Source organism: Tasmannia lanceolata, unplaced genomic scaffold, assembly GCF_043159265.1.
Source record: "Tasmannia lanceolata isolate RefF3 unplaced genomic scaffold, GAP_Taslan_0.1 ptg000037l, whole genome shotgun sequence".
Taxonomy (NCBI): domain Eukaryota; kingdom Viridiplantae; phylum Streptophyta; class Magnoliopsida; order Canellales; family Winteraceae; genus Tasmannia; species Tasmannia lanceolata.
Window position 1 is genome coordinate 25,074,907 of NW_027518714.1, and position 21,368 is coordinate 25,096,274.

The following is a 21,368-nucleotide window of genomic DNA, read 5'->3' on the forward strand; positions in this document are numbered from 1 at the left end:
GACAAATTAATTTTCGAAAACAAAAGCTTGAAAGAGGAAAATGAGAAACTTGTTTTCAAATGCGAAGAACTTGATTTAACGTTTAGAAAATTCTCATGTGGAAAAAATAAACTAGATGAAATTCTTGAAAATAAGCTTGTCTCTCTAGAAAAAGTTGGTCTTGGATACCAACCCCTTTCTAAAGGAGAAGCCTCATTCAAGAATAAGTTTGTAATGTATTCTTCTCACATGCATGCTAGCACTAGTGCATTTGTCCTTACTTGTCACTACTGTGGTAGAGTAGGACACTTAAGGTTTGCATGCAATGTTAAGAAATCAAAAGCATCAAGTTTATTTGGATTAGAAAAGATGAGCTTTATGATATTGCTAACCTTGAAGGACCCAAGAAAAAGTGGGTACCTAGAACTTCAACATTAGCTTTGATTCTTGTAGGTGTGCTTGAAAGGAACACCCTCAAAGAACAAGTGGTTCTTTGATAGCGGTTGCTCAAGTCACATGACGGGAGACGTAACCAAGTTCACCTTCGTCACCATGAGCCATCAAGGAAATGTCACATTTGGGGATGATACAAGAAGCAAAATCATCGGTGAAGGTACCATCAAAATTTAAGATATTAAAGTTGAACATGTTTTGCTTGTTGATGGTCTTTCATTTAATTTGATAAGCATTAGTCAACTATTGGATCTTGGTCACAAAGTTTTTTTTGAAAAAGATAGATGTAAGATTTTGAATGCTAAGAATGAAGTTGAATTTGTTGCATATAGAGATGATAATATGTATTAGAAGGCCTTGAAAATCAAAACATCCAATGTCTCTCCGCCATGGATGATAACCCTTGGTTATGGCATAGGAGACTTGGTTATGCTCATATGGATTTGATTTCAAGATTGTCTTCTAAGAATCTTGTGAGAGAGTTACCTAAACTCAAATACATTAGAGATAAAGTTTGTAGTGCTTGCATTCATGGAAAACATGCTAAAGACTCTTTTAGACCCATAAGTGTATTATCTACCTCTTGTCCACTACAACTCCTTCACATGGACCTATTTGGTCCCATGAAGACTCGTAGTAGAGGAGGAAGTAGATATGTTTGTGTAATTGTTGATGACTACTCAAGGTTTACATGGGTCTTGTTTTTAACTAGTAAAGATGAAACCTTCAAGAAATTTGTCAACTTGTGCAAGAGAATTCAAAATGAACAAGGAATTTTCATAAATGAGATTAGAAGTGATAATGGAACCGAGTTTGAGAACATTGAGTTTGATACCTTTTGTAATGAAAATGGAATCAAGCACAATTTCTCGGCTCCAAGAACTCCCCAACAAAATGGGGTTGTTGAAAGGAAAAATAAATCATTTATTGAAATGGCTAGAACCATCTTAAATGAGCACAATGTTCCAAGAAACTTTTGGGCGGAAGCCGTTCACATGGCTTGCTATATTTTAAATAGAGTGCTCATTAGACCTCACCTTAACAAAACACCTTATGAACTATGGAGTGGAACACCCTCCAAAGTTAGCTATTTCAAAGTTTTCAGTTGTAAATGTTTTATATTAAACATGAAAGACACCTTGCACACGTTTGATTTAAAATCCGATGAAGGTATCTTCTTAGGCTATTCAACTCATAGCTTTTAGAGTCTAACAAAAGAACTCAAATTGTTGAAGAATCCGTGCATGTCAAATTTGATGAATCATTTGAACCTCCTAAAGTCATTAATGAAGATGATGATGGTGCCAATCTTTTAGAGCCACATAGTCAAGTAGAATCCATTGTTCAACCCTTAGAAAATCTTGATTTAGAAGGTCAACCTATAGAAGAGCTTGAAGTAGGTCTTCCCAAACATAGTAGAATCATGTCTAGTCACCCTTCTACTCAAATAATAGGTGAAACCTCACAAGGAGTCAAGACAAGATCTCACTATAGGAATGTTTGTGCCAACATGACCTTTATCTCCCAAATAGAACCCAAGTCCATAAAAGAAGCCGAAAAGGATGAATTTTGGATGGTTGCTATGCTAGTGGAACTAAAACAAAATTGAGAGAAACCAAGTATGGAGGTTAATTCCTAGGCCTAGTAATCACCCGGTTATTGGGACTAAATGGGTGTTTAGAAACAAACTCGATGAGCATGGAGATATTCAAAAGAATAAAGCTAGATTGGTAGCCCAATGTTACAACCAAGAGGAATGTATCGATTATGATGAGACCTTTGCTCCGGTTGCTAGATTGGAAGCCATAAGGATGCTACTTGCATTTGCATCCCATAAAAACTTTAAGTTGTATCAAATGGATGTAAAGAGTGCATTCCTAAATGGGTATATTATGGACGAAGTTTAGGTTGAACAACCTCCCGGTTTTGAGGATTTCAAATACCCTAATCACGTATATAGGTTGGACAAAGCCTTGTATGGTCTAAAGCAAGCTCCTAGAGCTTGGTATGAGTGGCTTAGCTCCTTTCTATTAGATAGTGGCTTTCAAATGGGCACGGTTGACAAAACCTTGTTCATTAAAAGAAAAGAAAAAGATATGCTTATTGTTCAAATCTATGTAGATGATACAATATTTGGTGCTACTAATGATAAGATGTGTGAAGAATTCGCACAATCCATTCAAAAAGAGTTTGAGATGAGTATGATGGGAGAGCTTACCTATTTCCTAGGACTTCAAATCAAACAATGTAAAAATAGAATTTTTATCAACCAAGAGAAGTATACTAGGGAACTCCTTAAGAAATTTGGCATGGATAGCTCACAAATCAAGCCAACTCCTATGAGCACTTCCACCAAATTAGAAAATGATGAAATTGGCAAACCTGTTGATGAGAAGAAGTTTAGAGGAATGATAGGTGTAGACACCCCATTTTGACCGAACCCGAGTTCACGTTGCTTGTACGAAGCCTCGTCAAATCAGTGAGCTGGGGTCCCAAATTGAACCCTGGGGTAGCTTAAGGTTTCCCTTAAATCTCCGTAAAATTTCGTCGAGATTTGAGTGCGTTTGCTCAGTAAACGAGCCGAGAGAATGTGCACAGTACAGACCAAAAAGGGGAGTGAATGCATCTGAAAAGGGGGTTGTCCGCGGGAAAAAGGAGACAAATATATTATTTTTCATATAAAAAGGGGGTTGCATAATCCTGTCCAGGCCGCGTTTGATTCGCGCGCCCATCAAAATTTGTGCGCCCATCAAATGGGTAGTGTGGATATCAGCACCCTTATCTTTAATATAAAAAAAATCATGAATAACAGAAAAAGAAAACTGTTCATTCTCGAAAAAAAACAGAGAAGAGAGAGCAAGAGCAGAGGGAGATTTGGGTTTTTCCCTTTTCATTTTTTTCCCTCGCCGATCATTTCCTCTGACGGTTTTGTCGGAAACCTGACCTCTGATCCGAAGTTGTGAGAGATAGAAAAAGGAGGAGGATAATCCATTTTCGTTCCAGAATATCAGAAAGAGAGAAAGGGTTTCTAAGCAGAAATCATCTTCTCCGATCGATTTTCCGATCGGATCATATTCTCCGGCAAGCCCCATAGATTCCGGTGAGCTCGTCCCATTTTCCTTTCTTCATTCTCTTCTCCATCCCCTTTCATTCATTTTTCCAGATCTAAGATTTTCTGTTGGATCTCAAATCGAAAGAAAAAGGAGATTTTCATTTTCGCTAAAAATTTCTAGAGGGAGAGAGAGATCTGAGAGAGAGAGATCCTAAAAATCAAAACCCTAGCTCCTTGATCTCTTCATTTTCTCCGATTGCTTTCGGGGAGATCGTCATTTTTGTTAAAGCAGAGAGATCTGAGAGAGAGAGCTGAAGAGAGAGAGCTGAAGAGAGAGAGCGAGAGATCTTGCTTTTCTTTCTCTCTGATTGTCTTCTCCGATTAGCCATTCCGGTCACTTCACCGGAGCTCCGGCCAATTTTTCCGGCCAGCATCTCTACAATCTTATTCTGTGATTTTCTCCATTGTTACTCTTCTTTATTGCCTTAGATCACTCTTTTTCACAAATTAGAACCCTAAGATCTAAGCTAGGATTTCAGATCCGTTTATTTTCTTTTGAAGAAACCTTTGATCCAATTTTGTATATCTGGATTATTTCTTGTACATCTTAGATCTAAGATCTGTTGAAGGAAGAGCATCAGTAGAAAATGAAAAGTTGGAGCCATTTTAGCTTCTATTCCATTGCCCATTGTAGCAGCATTGTACTGCATCTTCTTTGGCTATGTGGGGAGTGTGAGAGAGCTAGCTATCTTCCTATTCCGGCAAGGTCTGTCATCTCCGGGTGTATAGCAATTAAACTCACAGAATTTTTGTTGGAATCCTCACTGAATTGAACAGGTAAGTGATCTAATTTTCATTTCTTCTCAATAATGTTTGATTTGTTTTCCAAGATTTGCATAAAGGGCATGGATTTTTTTTGGCTTTAAAATTTCAATACCTATGGCTTTGGTTTAATAAGCTGAGCTTGTTTTGAGTGAATTTGAAATTGATTTACTTGGTTGAGATCACTTAAAAGTTACACTGAGTGTTGTTGGGGCACATGTAATTCCAAAAAGCATAATCAGACATATAGCGTTTGAGTGATCCAAGCCATTCATTATCTTATTTCAAATTAGGATAGAGCATGCTCAGTTAACTTTATTCATGAGATGATTTTGATCCTTTCACCCCTTGGGATTAAACCATGTAATGCAATGATGAGATGCTCATGAATCTTGAATGGTCGGGATTATCAAAGGTTGGGTCTGCTGTGTTTTGGTCAATGAGCAATGTAAGCCCATGGTTCAGCCACTGTTAACACAATTCTGTCCATGATTTAAGCCCATTTTTAAGCACATTTCTGCCCTTGTTTTGCACACAATTTTGTCCATGGTTTAGTCCTAGTTTCGGCACAATTCAGACCCTGTTTTGACATAAATTATGCCCATGTTATATGTTTATAAGACCAATTCAGTCAACAATTTAATTCATGTTCTGTTGTATTAGCACAGTTGGATATGGATTGATGTAGTGATAATCATGATAACACCATTCCATTGCTTTGCTAAGATGTAGTTAGCTTTTTAACCCTAGTTAGCGCATATTGAAAAGTTTGTTTAGCCTCAAAATTTAATGATTCCAAATCTCCTTGCATGTCATATATTCGGTGGACTGTTGGTGCCTTGAATAGGGTTGGAATATCCAAGACAAGTATTTCTCAACATATATAAATACTTAGGGTCCCCCTTGATTGATTTTTTCTATGTTGAAGCAATAAATGGTATCACTTCAATTACGTTTGGATATGAATGAGGCCCCTTTTGTTGTCTGCAGGAAATGATATTAGCTTCAGGTTGTAATTCATATATCACTTGTTAGTTTGTATTTTCTCCCTGTTTACATGCATAGAATGATATTGGGCTGATGATACTTCAGGGATTATATATTACCACTTATATTGATATGTGATAAACAGTTGCTTGCGTGTAGGGAATAAGTGTGTGTTCATTTAGCCTACTCTAACTCAAGATTGCGCGCTTATTTTATTTTCGTACTTTTGATGACTAGATAGAGCTGGTGTATTCTCGGTGGGCATTCTCGATAATATGTGCTATTCTTGATAATATGTGCTGAAATAAAATGTTTGGTCATTAACTTTGTTGGCGCCAGAGCTATGATGGCGCTAGCCGGAGCCTCCCCTTTAGAGAAACAATTTGTGTCTCTATAGAGCAAGCCCAGCCTTAGGGTACTTGCTCAGTCTAAGTACAGCTCCCCTCTTTTAACTAGTAGACTTACTTAGTCTTCTAGACACCATTAGATGGTAGTTCATCTCTTCGTCATTGCAAGGGCAATGAGAGAGTTATCTGGCACCCCATTAGGAGACACCCTCGGTCTCATTAAGGTGATTCTCCTTCGGAGACATGCCTTGTCATTTTAGAATCTATCCCTTAGGGAGCTCTTTTTTTTAGTTTTATAAAAAATTAACCCATAGGAGACACACACTGTCTCATTAGAATTTAGTTGCATCTTTGAGGAGACAAGCTCTGTCTCGCTGGAAAGTCGTACATTCTTAGGGGGACAGGCTTTGTCTCGATAGTGAGTTTCTCTTTTAGGAGGCTTATTCAGCCTCATGTTAAAGGTCCCCCTTCTTTTGGAGCGAGTCTTTGACTCGTTCATCCTTTTAGTAGTTTCATTAGAGAGTCTTTGACTCATTCGTCTTTGACGCTTTCGTCTCTTAGTTGGTGTTATTAGAGAGTCATTGACTCACTCGTTTTCTTAGTTGGTGTTATTAGAGTCTTTGACTCATTTGTTCTTGTTAGGGAGTCTTTGACTCGGTTGTCCTGCTTAGCAATGTTATTCGAGAGTCTTTGACTCATTTGTCTTTATTAGGGAGTCTTTGACTCATTCGTCCTTGAGGCATTACTGTTTTAAGGAAGAAGTCCAGTGTTCATTAATTGAGAAACTACTCTTTGAAAAGATAGACTTACCAAATAAAACGTTAACTAAGTCAGAAGCATCACTGTGTCTGTCAGTGTAGTTAGTCAATCTTTGTCATTCTAAGTTCACTCTTTCGGAGTTTCTCAATCCTTTGAATATTGTCATTTACCCAAATTTCCTCTTTAAGAAGAGTCAGTCGTCGTCCTTGTGTCCAAATGATGCAGCTGTCTCAGTGCAATAGGCCCGGTATCATCAGCTCCCTGCAATTGTACCCGTGCCAAGTTAATCCTAAAGAAAAGATCTCGAGAATCTAGTCAAAGAGCTTCGTTTTAAACAAGATCAGCTCAGAAGCATTCCGAAGTAGAAACATCGGGAAGTGGAGTTCCCATAAGAGGACCATGCCCCAGAAAGGCACCCGAAAAATGGAGGATTTCATATGTGATGATGATTGGGCCAGTTTCTCAGAAAGATGAACCCTTAAAATTTTTAATTTCCTTCCTGGTAGTTGAATATTATCCTGGTCAAGAAGTGTTTATCTAAACACCTATCAAAGGAAAAATCCCACTTCCCAATTTTCAGTATCCAAGAGAGACGTTGTTCTAGATTACCATTATAGTTAGATCAATGTTTCAGTTATCAAAATCCCCAGAAGAAAAGACAAACAATCTCTTTGCGAAAAAAAAATCATGTTGAAGCTTCCTGATAGCGTTCCTAAACCATTCTCGTTAATCATGTTGCATAGTTCCTAAGGTTTGTCGTCTCGTCATTCGTCAAAGTCTTAGTTTCCCATATCTTCATCGGGCACGATTTCTATTGTCCCCAATTTCATCCTACACCAATTTCAAGCATCCAAAATTCATCAAATTCGAGTTTACCTCAAATTCAAGTTCATGAAAAATCTACAAATTCTTCATTGTCGAATTCATTAATTCATCTCAACAGAAGTTGTCTTATCTCTTTTGAACCCGTACAACTACGGTGTCTCATTCACTTTGAGTCCATATGACTATGGACTCTTATCCTTTTAAGCTTGTATGACTACAGTGTCCTATTATTCCCTTTGAGGCTGTATAACTACAGTGTCTCATTCCCTTAAGGGTCCGTATAATTACGGCGTCATGTTCCTTCCGAGTCCGTACAATTACGGTCTCATTTCCTTAGAATCCGTATAAATATGGTATTCCATTCTCTTCGAGTCCACACAACTATGGTCTCTTATTCTCTTTGAGCATCATACAAATGTGATGTCCCATCTCCTGGGAATCCGTATAAATACGGTATTTCATTCTCTCTTAGTCCATTCAAAAATGGTCTCATATTCTCTTTGAGCATCATACAAATGTGATGTCTCATTTCCTTGGAATCCGTAAAAATACGGTATTTCATTCTCTCTGAGTCCATTAAAAAATAGTCTCTTATTCTCTTTGAGCATCATACAAATGTGATGTCTCATTTCCATGAACTCCGTATAAATACGGTATTTCATTCTCTTCGAGTCCATTTGTATGGTCTCTTATTATCTTTGAACATCATACAAATATGATGTCTCGTTTCCTTGGAAACCGTAAAAATACGGTATTTCATTCTTTCTGTGTCCATTCAAAAATGTTCTTTTATTCTCTTTGAGCATCATACAAATGTGATGTCTCATTTTCTTGGAATCCGTATAAATATGGTATTCCATTCTCTTTGAGTCCATACAACTATGGTCTCTTATTCTCTTTGAGCATCATACAAATGTGATGTCTCATTTCCTTGGAATCCGTATAAATATGGTATTCCATTCTCTCTGAGTCCATTCAGAAATGGTCTCTTAATTCTCTTTGAACATCATACAAATATGATGTCTTGTTTCCTTGGAATCCGTAAAAATACAGTATTTCATTTTCTCTGAGTCCATTCAAAAATGGTCTCTTAATTCTCTTTGAACATCATACAACTATGATGTCTTGTTTCCTTGGAATCCGTAAAAATACGGTGTTTTATTATTTCTAAATCCATTCAAAAAATGATCTCTTAATTCTCTTTGAACATCATACAAATATGATGTCTCATTTCGTTGGAATCCATAAAAATACGGTATTTCATTTTATCTGAGTCCATTAAAAAATGGTCTCTTAAATCTCTTTGAACATCATACAAATATGATATCTCATTTCCTTGGAATCCGTAAAAATAAGGTATTTCATCTTATCTGAGTCCATTAAAAAATGATCTCTTAATTCTCTTTGAACATCATACAAATATGATGCCTCATTTTCTTGGAATCAGTAAAAATACGGTATTTCATCTTATCTGAGTCCATTAAAAAATGATCTCTTAATTCTCTTTGAACATCATACAAATATGATGCCTCATTTTCTTGGAATCAGTAAAAATACGGTATTTCATCATATTTGAGTTCATTTAAAAATGGTCTTTTGTTCCACTTTGGGATCCATATAAATATGATGTCTCATTTCCTTTGGGAACTGTACAAATACAGTATTCATTCTATCTAAGTCCATTTAAAAATGGTCTCTTGTTCCTCTTTGGGATTCATAAATATGATTTCATTGGAATCTGTATAAATACGGCATTTCATTCTCTGTGAGTTCATTCGAAAATGATCTATCACTTGCTTCCCTTTGGCCTGTACAATTATAGTGCCCCATTTCTGTTGAGCCTATTTGAAAGCAGTATCCATTCGAAATTGATCTCTCATTTCCTCACTGCCCGTTTGAAAATGGCGCTGCCTCATAATTATCTTTCATTTTGAGTTGCGTAATTTTTGCAAATCAGATTGGATCCATTTCTCCATTATTCTGAACCACCAAGTCACGGTGTTTAGAGTAAATGATCATTTCAATTCTAAGACTTCGTCTAGAGTCTTGCATTAGGAAGCATTTAGTATGCATTTGCATTTAGGTTGCATTTTGTTAAGTGAATCATTTGTTGATTAACGCTATGCAAAATGGTTCTGTCACTTTTACTTTGGTATTCGATGACTACGTCATCTCTACCAAAGAGGGGCATCTGTAGACACCCCCATTTTGGTAGACTTTAAAAAAAGTAAAAGATTTGGTAGTTTGTCAAGTTTCGAGTCTGTATTCCACTTAGGATTATGCAACTGTGCATTTTAGGGTAGATTTCATTTCATTATGGGAGTTTTGAAGTTGATTCGCGATCCTGAAGGTCTCTAGGGGGTTCATTTGGCCTCTGAAAGATGAAAGTTCAAGTTTCCAAGCAAAAGAAAAAACCTGCTATTTTTAGAATTTTCAGGGTTTTCCTCATTTTTGCCTATTTTGCACTGCATGGGTATTTTGGTCATTCTCGATGTGTCTCGTTTGACCTCCGAGTTATATTTGAGAAATCTTGAGTGATTTTTTAAATTTTGAAAAAGCTGCTATTTTTAGAAACTCATGGGGCTTCCACATTTTCATCATCTTATGGATATTTCAATCATGTCTCATATGTCCAAAACCATCTCGAGGGTACGGCTGATGGATTATGAGTAATTTCGTAAGATTTGGGAAACCTGCTAAATTTAGATCTCTCAAGATTTTCTCTTAGTCTTGCACTTCGGGGGTATTTTAGACATTTTCAAACATATCATATTTGGTCCCTAAGTTGTGTCTAAGAAATCTTGAGTCCGTTCATAAATTTTTAAAAATCTGCTATTTTTGGAATTTCTCAAGGTTTTCCCTAGTCTCGCCAAATTCTAGCACCTCGGGGTAATTTGGTCTTTTACTGTATAATTCTTTTGATCCCCGAAATATGTCTGAGAGATTATGAATGATTTCCTAAATTTTGGAAAACCTGCTAAATTTAGAATTCTCAAGGGTTTCGCTTAATTTGGAAATTCTAAGTGTTGAGGGCATTTTGGGTATTTTCAGGGGATACCAAATGATCCTGTTTAATATTACTCACCGAAAGGACCCAATTTTAAAAGTTTCTATTTTTGAAGTTTGACCATAAAGACTTTTCATTTTTAACTTTTCCCTTTAGGGGTGAACCAATCTGAGGGTATTTTGGGCGCATTTGGATGTCTAACAGTCAAATAAGGGCATTTTGGTCCGAAAAGTTATTTTCCAAAAAAGATGGTCCGATCATGTGTGAGGGATGCACCATAAATGTCAAATGGGTTGGGTGCATGTATAGAATGTTGAATTTAGAAAGATTTTATTGAATTTTTACGGAAAAACCCGAAACCCGTGTGAAATGGCCCATTGGGCTAAAGCCCGCAAAGATGGAGCTCATGTGGGTTCACCCATATGGGTCAACCACCATGGTGGGCGCCCCACATGGCTGACCCACATGAGTTGAGCAACCAACCTTGATGATGTCACAATGGTGACATCATATTAGTTAAAAGAAAAATAAAAAGAATAAAAAAAGAAAAAAAGGAAAGAAGGAAAAGAAGAATGATTGCTTAAAAAGGTTTTCTTCCAAAGAAGCAATGTGGAATGATAATAGCATGTCTTGATTGACAAGAAATTAAGATTGGAATCAAATCCAATTTGGAAACAAGAAAGAAAGAAAGCAAGAGGGGAAAATTGGAAACAACCCAAAAATGAGAGCTCTCACATTGAAAACTACTATTTCTCTCTTAACCCTAGCTTTTTGTATAAAAATCAAGCAAACAATCCTGGGAAGGATCCAAAAAAAATCCAAATTCATCCTTTTTCTCTCTCCTCCCAAGAAAAAAAAAAGAGAAAAAAACCTCCTCTCTCTTGAAGTGTGTTCATCTCTCTCTCAAGTGTTATTCACAAAAGGAATTCTTGAATTCCTTCTTCTTCTCCAAGGCATCACACAATCAAGGATTATTAGAGTGTTCTTTGGCTCTTTTTTAGTGTATAAAAGGCTTGGACAAAGCGTATATCTTGGATCACCAACCCTAGAGACAAGGATCGTGATCAACGGTAAGGATTCCTCATCTTTGTGAAGTAGAAAAAGCATGATAGGGTTTTAATTTTGATGGATCAAATCAACGAGTTTTTCTTTGAAATTCCAGTATGTTATAATATAGATTATGAGTTTTCAAAATCCAAAATTTGATCTAAAATTTAATTTTCCTCCATTTAAAAATGGGTTTCTTTTGTTTTTATTCAATATGGATTTAAATTAGATTATCAAAGCAAGTGTTTGAAAACATGGTTCTTTTTAAAAACTGATATTTTTTGGGTTTTATATAAAATACAAAACTACTGGAAACTTAATTTCCAACCGCGGTTCGGCCGTTTTATTTTTCATTCTATTTTTCAAAGAATAACCCCGAAAAGGGTTATTTCTTGATGAATGGAGCCAAAAGTATATCAAATCATGTCCAAATTTAGTGAAAGTTTGTTTCTGGTAGTTTTAAAAGGTTTTTAGATCACCCAAAATTTTTCATATTTTTTGGAGTTTATTTAATCGGATTATTAATTATTTTAAATTTTGGATATTTTTAATAAATACCAAATCGTTTTACAATTTGATGAAACTTTCCAGAATTAAAGCCTAATAATAAATGGAAGTTTCCATTGAAAAATATTTTAAAACAAATATGGTTTTTACTATTTTCTAATCGCTTCTCCGTTTTACTTGCCATAATTCTTTTTCTTATTAAATTAATATATTTTCAAAATATTTCGTGACAAACCAGTAACTTAGGTTACTGGAATGTTAGAGGAATATTTTTAATTAATTTTGCAAAGATTTGATAAGGTTTTACAATTTATTTTAATAAACAGGTTTTAACGCCTAAGAAACAAATTGATCTCTTATATTTAAAAACCAGTTTTATGGAGGAGATTTAATTTTTAAGTTTTGAAATTTTGATAAAAAAATTTATAATCTATTATATATCTACTGAAAGTTTTTATTTGATTTTAGGTTACCATTAGGTTTGCTTTTTAAGTAATTCTTTGGTTTCATCTGATTTTTGTGTGAATTTAAATGGGGATCAAATCGTAATAAAAATTCATGAAAGTGATACAGTAGTCTAAGATTATGATTATCTTTATACTGTAAGAGTTTAAGTTGATTTGAAATTGATATGCTATAGGTTGCTGTGTTAATCTACAATCTGATTTGAATTTTGAAAAATCAGAAATTGATATCAAATCTTAATAATAATTCATGAAAATTTTCCAATAAGCCATAATCATCTATATCTTGTTACTGGAAAATTTTCAACTGAGTTGGAGTTTGATTGCTTAGGGTTACTGTATAATCCTAGCAATCTGGTCTTAATGATATTAAATCACAATTTAATAGTAAATCAATACAAAATTCAGTAAAAATCTCCAAAAAATCTTAACTTTTCATCATAAATTCAATCCCTTTCTTTTTTGAAACAGAAACCTTAGGGTTCATAGATTGCGTTTGTAAATTGGCTATGCTGTGACAATTAAACTACCGAGATCGTAACCATAATCGTATACTAATTGCGATCGATCCAGCATAATTGGAGTGCGTAAATTATAGTATGTTATTGGCTCCGATGTCCACTGTCCATGGAAATCCTGAGAAACATGCCAGGCAATAAGGTACTATAACTTACGTGCTAAATTATACAAGGGTTGAGAGCATGATTCCCTTCCATGGTTGCGATTCGAGGCCAAAACTTGCGAACCATAGAGCCTTTGGTATTCCTTAGATGTTTAGGAATAAAAAATTCTCAAAATTCGAAAATCATTAAGTTCAACAAATCGAATTAACTCAATCCTCGTCTTAGGAGCCGTTGGATTACGGTCTCCTATCGTAGGAACCTTTAGGGCCCCTTAGGAACACTTACGTCACGTTGTGTCCTAAGTTTTAGGGAGTCCTAGAGTTAAGAGTACAGCCTCATCACTGGCGTTTGCTATGGATAGCAACCGTGCCATAGATCTAGTTACACTAGTCACCCAATTTTCTCCTAGGACAAACCTAGTTACCTAGGATGTAGGTTAACGTGCATTAGTCTAAGGGACGTCTTGGACTTAGATAGGACCATATAGCATCTTAGATGAAGTCCTAGGATAATAAAATCTTCAACTTGAATTAAATAATTTCTCTTAAACTGTTAAATCAGTCAATCCAGTCTAGGTCGGTGTCCTAGATGAGTTAGGCATAAGTAGCTTAGTTCAGGTGCACCGAACTACGATCGACTCTGATTCGAGTGAGGCTGGGATACGTAGGCAACTTGGATACTTGAGTGGCATACCAAGCCCGAGTCGGCTCCACACATAAGTGGTGGGGTTTTGTACATTAATCCTTAAATTAAAAGTAATTAAATCACTTAGGACTTTCCATGAAATTAGAATTTTAGGTGAACTTTCACATAGATTGAATTCAAACAAATTAAGAAAATCAAGATACACATTTATGAATTACACTGAAATTAGATCTTAGGATGCATGTCACGTAGTTCGCACATTAATGTAGAGTTAAATGAGCCATTTAAAAGAAATTCAAAAGAGTTAACTTTTGGAATTGAAGACCGATTATCGGGCAGGAATGGTGCATGTGGTGGTAACTCCCCATACCTTCCATTCTCGTAACCAAGTAATGAGTCTAGATTTCTGGTAAATTATGGATCCTAGATCCCTCATCTAGGTGGTGACTCTGTCACTCTCTTTTGCGTGGAATTCGGATTTCCTTAGTTATCCCAAGTTCACGTAGAAGATGAATTAAATCACACCTTGCTAGGCTCGGCGGCTTACCCCTGCCCTTATGGGTACTGGGTTGCACGTTTGATTACACCCTATGGCTTGGTTGCTACCTGCTTGGTTGGGTAATTAAAATCAATAATAAAAAGCACACGCCATTCGCGTGGGTACGTGAGACCAAGAGAGAGGGAGACGGCTCGCGCCTCATCCCTCTCGTGGGATCGGGTCCCACAATAGGATTCAAAGCAAGAGTAAATCCTTACCACAAGAAAAGAGGTGAAGAGACAAAGAAGCTTTGACACAAGAATTTTTTTAGTGGTTCGGTCTTAGCTCAAGACCTACTCCACTCTTCTCAAGTTGCTCTCCTTGAGGATTCCACTATCTTCTCCAAGGAACTTAAATACGGCATTCCTTTTGCCTTGTACAAATCAAGATTCGAGCTCCAAGGGTCTTCTATGACGCCTTTTGTGCCAAATACAAAGAAGATGAAAGGTTTTAGCTTGCTTGCCTCTAGATAGACTAATTACATCTAAAGCTCACTCACTCTCACAAGGAAAATGATCACCAAATGAAAAATCTTAAAATCTCTCAAGAATAGTCTAAGGTAAAGGCACAAGAGAGAGATGGAGAGTGAAAATCTTGAGGATAAGGAGAATGAATGTTTTTTAATGCTCTTAGAATATTTTGTAAACTCCTTAGATTGTTCCCCAAAAGTCCCAAGGTTCATATAAATAGAGGGGAGAAAATATGCCCTTTTTAAGCTCCTCAACGGTCTTCTCGGAGTTCGGGCTTGGAGCTCCGAGCGGGCCGTAGGCCCATTATTTTTTTAACCTGTAACCATTCTCGGAGCTCTGAGAATTTTCTCGGAGTTTCGAGCTCGGAGCTCCGATAAGCTTGTGCATAGCAGTTTTTCCTTATATTTTTTGCTGACTTTGTTTGGCCTTTTGGAACTTTATTTTATCAAGTTAAATGGAATGTCATGAGGGTCCAACAATGTTGGGACACCCCTATGAACATTCACAAACCCATTAAGTTCTACTTGGATTGATTTTAACTCTCCTTTGTGCCATAGACCTAGACTATACATGAAGGACCATTTACATTCTAATTTTACTTGGTCTTCAATCTTGTTGGCACCTTGTAGAGGCTTTGACATATCTTCGCTCAACTCCATTGATGCTTTAGCGAAGCTTGAACTTTTGAGTTGATTGCCATCATTGTTGGGCATGAGTTCATCCTTGTCTTTGAATACCTTTGAATTGCCTTTGTGTTGGTATTCTTTTGTCTTTGACTTGCCTTTTTCATGCCTTTGAGCTTGAATGATTGTCATTTGTCGTTCAATCTCGAGGATGCTAAAGCTATGAACACAATAACTTTGCTAATGGAAATCATTAGTGTATAAACCTTTTTTATAACAAATTGAGTTTGTTAATCATCAAAACATTTCAACGGGAGTACTTATTGAACTCTTAAGCTAACAATCTTTTCATACCCAAACAAACTTGTTTGACTTCACAAATCTAAGCTTACACCTAGCTTTTTGATGTCCTAATCTACCACAATAAGTACATGAGTAATGATTAGTAGATGAGGAATATGAAGAACCACAAGAATGCACATGATGACAAATGTGTTTGTCTTTCTCCTCTTGCAATCCTTGGTTCTTTATAGAGAGTTCTTCATTTACTAATTTTATCTCATTCACTTGATTTTTAAAATATTTTATTTGTTGAGATAAATTAGCTTTAAATTCTTCTTCATTTTCACAAACATGTTTGTATTTTTCATTTAAATCCATGTTTGTGTTAGCAAGGCTTTTATTTTCTACTTCAAAGGCATTGCATCTTTTAATTAAGTCATCATTTTTATTTATCAAAATTTTGCCCAAATGACTTAATTTTTCATATCTTTTCAAACTTTCATTTACTTCCGATTTCAAATTGTCAATTTGACTTTCCAAATCGGAGATTGAATATTTGAAAGAATTTTCATTCGCAAAATTTTGTTGTGAAATCTCTTTTTGTTCAAAAATTTTATCGTTTGAAAAGAGACAAATATTTTTCTCAAAAATATCTTCTAGAGTTGTCTAAATATCTTTTGCATTGATGCATTTAGAAATTTTCTCATAAATATTTGGAGTTAAACTACAACAAAATAAGATCATTGCCTTTGAATTCAAGAAAAATAGTTTCAAATTATTTTTAGAACATTTCCTTAATATAGAAAATCCCCTTTCAATGACATCTAACATGTCAAAGTCTATGGATTTGAGATAGGCTAGCATTTGAATTTTCCAATCTCTAAAATTCGTTCCATCGAAAAATGGAGAATAAGAGCGGATTTGCCTAGCTCAAAATCCATTTGGATTGTCACGGATCTTTTCACTTGTAGATTTTAAATTTAAAAATCTCTCTAAGAGCCTTCGCTCTAATACCAAATGAAATACAAGAGTGACAACCCAAGAGGGGCGTGAATTGGTCAATTAGAAATTTTGGGCTTAATTACATGGATTATTAAAATTAATTTTCTAATTAAGCATTAATTAGTCTAACCCTTGTTCAAGTAATCAATATAATGAAAGCTAGGGTTTAGATATTACTTTATGCTTATATGCTCTAATCCTTGTTCAATAAACAATACACATAAAAATAAGTAAAGGGTAGAGTTTACCAATCACCACGATGTACAAAGAGAAGGAGAAGAGAAAGCATCCCCAAGGGGCAAGATTTATAGTGGTTTGGTCTATCACAAGACCTACTCCACTCTTCCAAGTTTCCCTCCATGGGCGCTCAACTAAATATGAGATTCTTCAAAGGGCGAATCTCCAAGCCGTACACCTGACTTCTCCAATCTCCAAAGGGAACAAACCCTTTCTGCAATAAGCCTTGCTGACACACCCTCTTACAGTGTCTTTACCTTTGTTAACGGGCCGAAGAGTAGACTCTCACAATGTCTTCACCTTTGTTAACAGGCCGAAGAGAAGACCCTCGAGTACAATGAAGAAAATAAAAAATAAAAGAACTCTCTTGCCTCTTGATAGGCAGATTACAACTCTTTAGCTCACAATCACTCCAAGGAAGATAAAATGTAAAGCCTATGGAGTTCCTCTTGATAGAATATGCAAATGCAAGTTCAAAGAGGTTTAGCTTTTGATAGAAAAGGTTTTAGCTCAAGGAAAATGGGATTTGATCTTTCTAAAATGTTCAAAAGCTTGTTTAGATAGGTTTTTATGAAGTATATATATAGCCCATTTGAAAATAAGACCGTTTGGGGGTAAAACTGTAATAAACAAGGTTGAAAAAAGTCAACCTGCGAAAGTCTTAATGGCTCTTTTGCAGGACCGTCACTGTAGACCGAGCCATAGCGTGTTGCCCGCCCCTATCGGGCGTCTTTTTTATTTTCAAAATTTCTATCGTCGCGGTCGACTGGCCCCAGGGCGGTCCCCCGGCGAGGGCTTCCTGTTCGCTCGAAAATTTTGCTTAAAAACCTATTCGCGGTTGACCGACCCATAGCGGTAGCCCGCCCAAACCCATGACGAAATGTTCTGTTTCAACAGAACTATTTTCGCAGTCACCCGGCTCATCCCCGGTCGACCGGCCCGCTATTGGATAGCAAGTGCAGGATTTCCAGCACTGCTTCCATGGACTTGGGGGTTTAGTCCTAGATTTTCAAACACATTTTTGACTGTGAATGGTTTTCAAAGATGTAAAAACTTAAGTATGAAAACCATTTGAAAACCTTTGAAAGTGCAATTTACAAATATTAAGAGGACTCTAAATACATTCTAAAATGATATCGTTGAGTCTTCTTGGAATGTATTCGCTCATTTGCACTTCCAAGGACTTCTTCGGCTTGAGTGAACATCTTGAACTTGATTCGGCTCTTGTGACTTCTCCTCCAATCTTCAATACATGTTGAAAGGTGCATGAGGTATCACCATGGCATGTTCAACTCCAAGGTCCTTCTTGACACTTGCTAGGGGAACTTGTGGGATCTTCATCTCGAGTTTCTTGACTTGATCATCTCCAAATGGTGATGTCTTCACTGTAGGTGCAAGCTCTTGGTTCCTTTGCTTCTTAATCCACAAGCCATGTGTTGAGAAGAGTTGTGTAATGGCGATTATGACATGAAATTTCTATATACAACACAACACCTCAAAGCAACACATTAGTCAACAAATGCTAATCAATTTGAGTTTGCTAGCATCAAAACAAGAAGCTAAGGCGAATGATTAACCCATGGGAACCCTTGGGCTTACAGTATCTATGTCCACTGCAGAAGCCGAATATAGATCAATGGCATTGGTGAGCTGTGAATTAACTTGGCTCAAGTATCTTCTGAATGACCTCGGCATCAAGCATTCGCAACCTATCACAGTTTTCTGTGATAATCAAGCTGCACTTCATATTGCAGTTAATCCGGTCTTTCATGAAAGAACAAAACATATTGAATTGGACTATCATTTGATTCGAGAAAAAATTCAGAGTGGTCCTCTTAAAACATCATATCTCCCAACAAAAGACCAACCTACTGATTTATTTACGAAGCCGTTACTTGCCTCTTTTATTTTATTCTTTTTTGTACAAGATTGACACAATCTTTATATAGGGAAGTGCCCTCTATGCCTAGGCAAGTGTATAGATGTAATTTTTTTTATATGTTTCCATTGTAGACTAGGCTATATAGGCAAGTGTTTAGATTTGACTTCTTTTTATACCATTCAATCCCATCATCAAAGGGATTTGACTACATGTAATTCTTTATATATAGCTACATCAATAGAGAGAAGTTATTCCACGACAATCTTCAAAAACAATATATACATTCTAATAAGTCAATTTTTGGAAGAACCAACAGATGCAAACTGGTATATAAGCCAAAAAATTGGACTATGTATCCATATCTACACCAAATAGGTAGAATACACAGGCACCTTCAGTTGATCTTTAATCTCTACCATTTTAATTTCACATAAATGGAAATGGTCAAGTCAAATAAAAACACAGACAAGGCACTTGATTTCTTCAATAGCTACTAGTCATTTCTTAAAGCTAGAAGGCATAGAATGATACAAGTAAACAAACTGAAACTAGAAACATGTAAACACACCCTCCACCAGGAGACAAGGAAAGATACATGCAAACACACTGAAACTAGAAACATGTAAACACACCTACCACCTAAAACACTATCCGAAAAACACACAGAAAGACACATCAAGAAGACACATTGGACTAGGCAACTGAGTTGGGTGTTGCTGCTTAGCAGAGGGAACGGTTGGTGGTGCTCCCTTGGATGCAGCTTGAGCAGAGGGAACGGTTGATGTCACAATCATTGAAACTGGAATAGAGTCTGGTGGCTCAATAGAAGGAAGTTTCATGCTTCCTTAGCCGGAGCAACGGAGAAGACGTAACATCGGGGGTCCCGATAACAGCAGAGTCACCCATGGCCAGTTGTTCCAATGACTGATTGAGAAGAGTGAATGATTGGTGGTGCTCCCTTAGACAAAGCTTGAGGAGAAGGAACGGTTTGTGGTGCTCCATTAGACGAAGCTTGGGGAGAGGATATGGTTGGTGGTGCTCCCTTAGCCTCAGCCTCAGCAGATTGATTGGTTGGTGCCACGATCTTCAAAGTGGGAATGGGAATGGAGTTTGGTGCCATATTTTAAATCTCGGTAGAAGGAAGGACGCTTGGTGCACCCTTGGCCAAAACAGAGAGGATGCAATACTGGGGTCCCAATAACTGCAGATTCGCCCATGGTCGGTCGTTTCGATCATCCTAGCCATTGCCATGGACATTGAGAGGAAGGAGAGAACAAAGACGAATGCCATTTTCTTCATTTATCTTAAGCAAATGCACTTGTACCTGGATTTGTTCAAATTGCTTCTACATAGCGTCTGGTTTTATAGATCTTGGACCATGTTTTGTTATTTTCAAGCCTCCATTTGATGGGCCACAATGTAAATACAAAATCATTTCCATAGGATGATCGCAAACCTCAATCTATACGGTTTCCATAATATTCAATTTCTCTTTATATCAGAGGGCTAGGATCATCATGTGGAAATGATTTTTTGGGACACAACCTATTTACGATGTGGCCCATCAAACAGACAGTTTGGATCATCCTATGGTGTGGGCGGTTGGGATCATTTTGAAAAAATGGGCGGGGACTACCTTGCTCAAAGATCTAAACAAATTAATTGTTGGGCCCACCAATCGTTCATGTTGGAAAGAAACCTGAAAGTTGTCATCGAGGATGTCAAACCCTCGTGTCTGCAAGATCACTAGCTAGTCTGGCTCGACCTACTCCAATATCCTCAAGCTACCAAAGGGAGGAGGAGGTATCCCCTGACTCTCATGCCCAAGCGCCTGTCGCGCTATCCTGTCCGGTAGGTAGACTACGGGACCCAGGTGACAGTGGAACGCTGTCATCCTCCGAGAGAGGAGCCTGGTGTGCGCAAACTCATCTATCACAACCTCCTGGAGATCATCCAGAGGTCACCATCGGACCTGTCATGATACAGACCATGTGTCAAAAACATAAAGCTAATTCAAAGCGAAAAGAGTGCAGTACAGAAAATGAAAACTATTTACCGCAGGTCCTACTCCCCAACACCTCTGCGCGGGAAATATACTTTGTCTGGCTCCCTGGGCACAGGGGCAAGAAAGCTAAAACACTCATAGGCCCTGTGGATCCCGTCCCGAGGGGGGTGGTCCCACTAGGGTGTGTGTTTTTATGATGATAGCGCCTTTGTCCATTGGATTTGAATATGATTGCTTTTTTCATAAATTTAAGATAAAAGTCCTAACTTCACGAAAGAAGCAACTGACCAGAGTCGCCACCTAGATTAGGGATCTAGGACTCATGATTAACTCTGTTAATTTGGTCTACGTTTTGAGTTCTGGGTAAGTTACCTGGTTACGAAGTCGGAAGGTGTACCGCACGAGGTGTACAGCACCGACCTTGCCTAACTTTTGAAAGCTTTAATTATTCAGGTTTAACTAAGGGGGTGAATGTGAATTTTATTTTAGAAATCTAAACATTACTAATGATTTAGCCGTTCACAGTTTAGACTCATGCGGGCCAGGAGTGCATCCTACATGCAACTACATGCCTACGTGCCTATGTGATTGTTTTGAGATTGATAAGATTTGACTTGAGTTGATTTTGATTAATTGATTTGAAGTGAAGTGACCTACGCTATATGAACCTAGATCTAATGCAATGGACCTAAGTTGCATCTTAGCATTTCTGTGAGAACTTGGATTCAAAAGTTCCATTGGGGAAACTAGAGTGCCACTTCTAAGTTTTCCAATCCTAGAACCTAAAACTTAAGAATTTGGAGGTTTAGATT

General features: G+C 37.0%; 1 protein-coding gene across 2 annotated transcripts in view; it reads right to left on the minus strand.

Annotated features, from left to right (window-relative positions):
- The window catches only part of LOC143862510 (uncharacterized), a 48,176-nt gene that overhangs the window by 17,926 nt on the left and 8,882 nt on the right, over positions 1-21,368 (minus strand). Inside the window, exon 2 of one of the 2 annotated variants that reach the window (XM_077373572.1) lies at positions 19,026-20,523. The exons of the other annotated variant lie outside the window; for it this stretch is intronic. The gene's annotated coding sequence lies outside the window, so the exon portion shown is untranslated. Of the gene's footprint in view, positions 1-19,025; positions 20,524-21,368 lie in introns of those variants that run through there. 2 annotated transcript variants of the gene reach the window in all.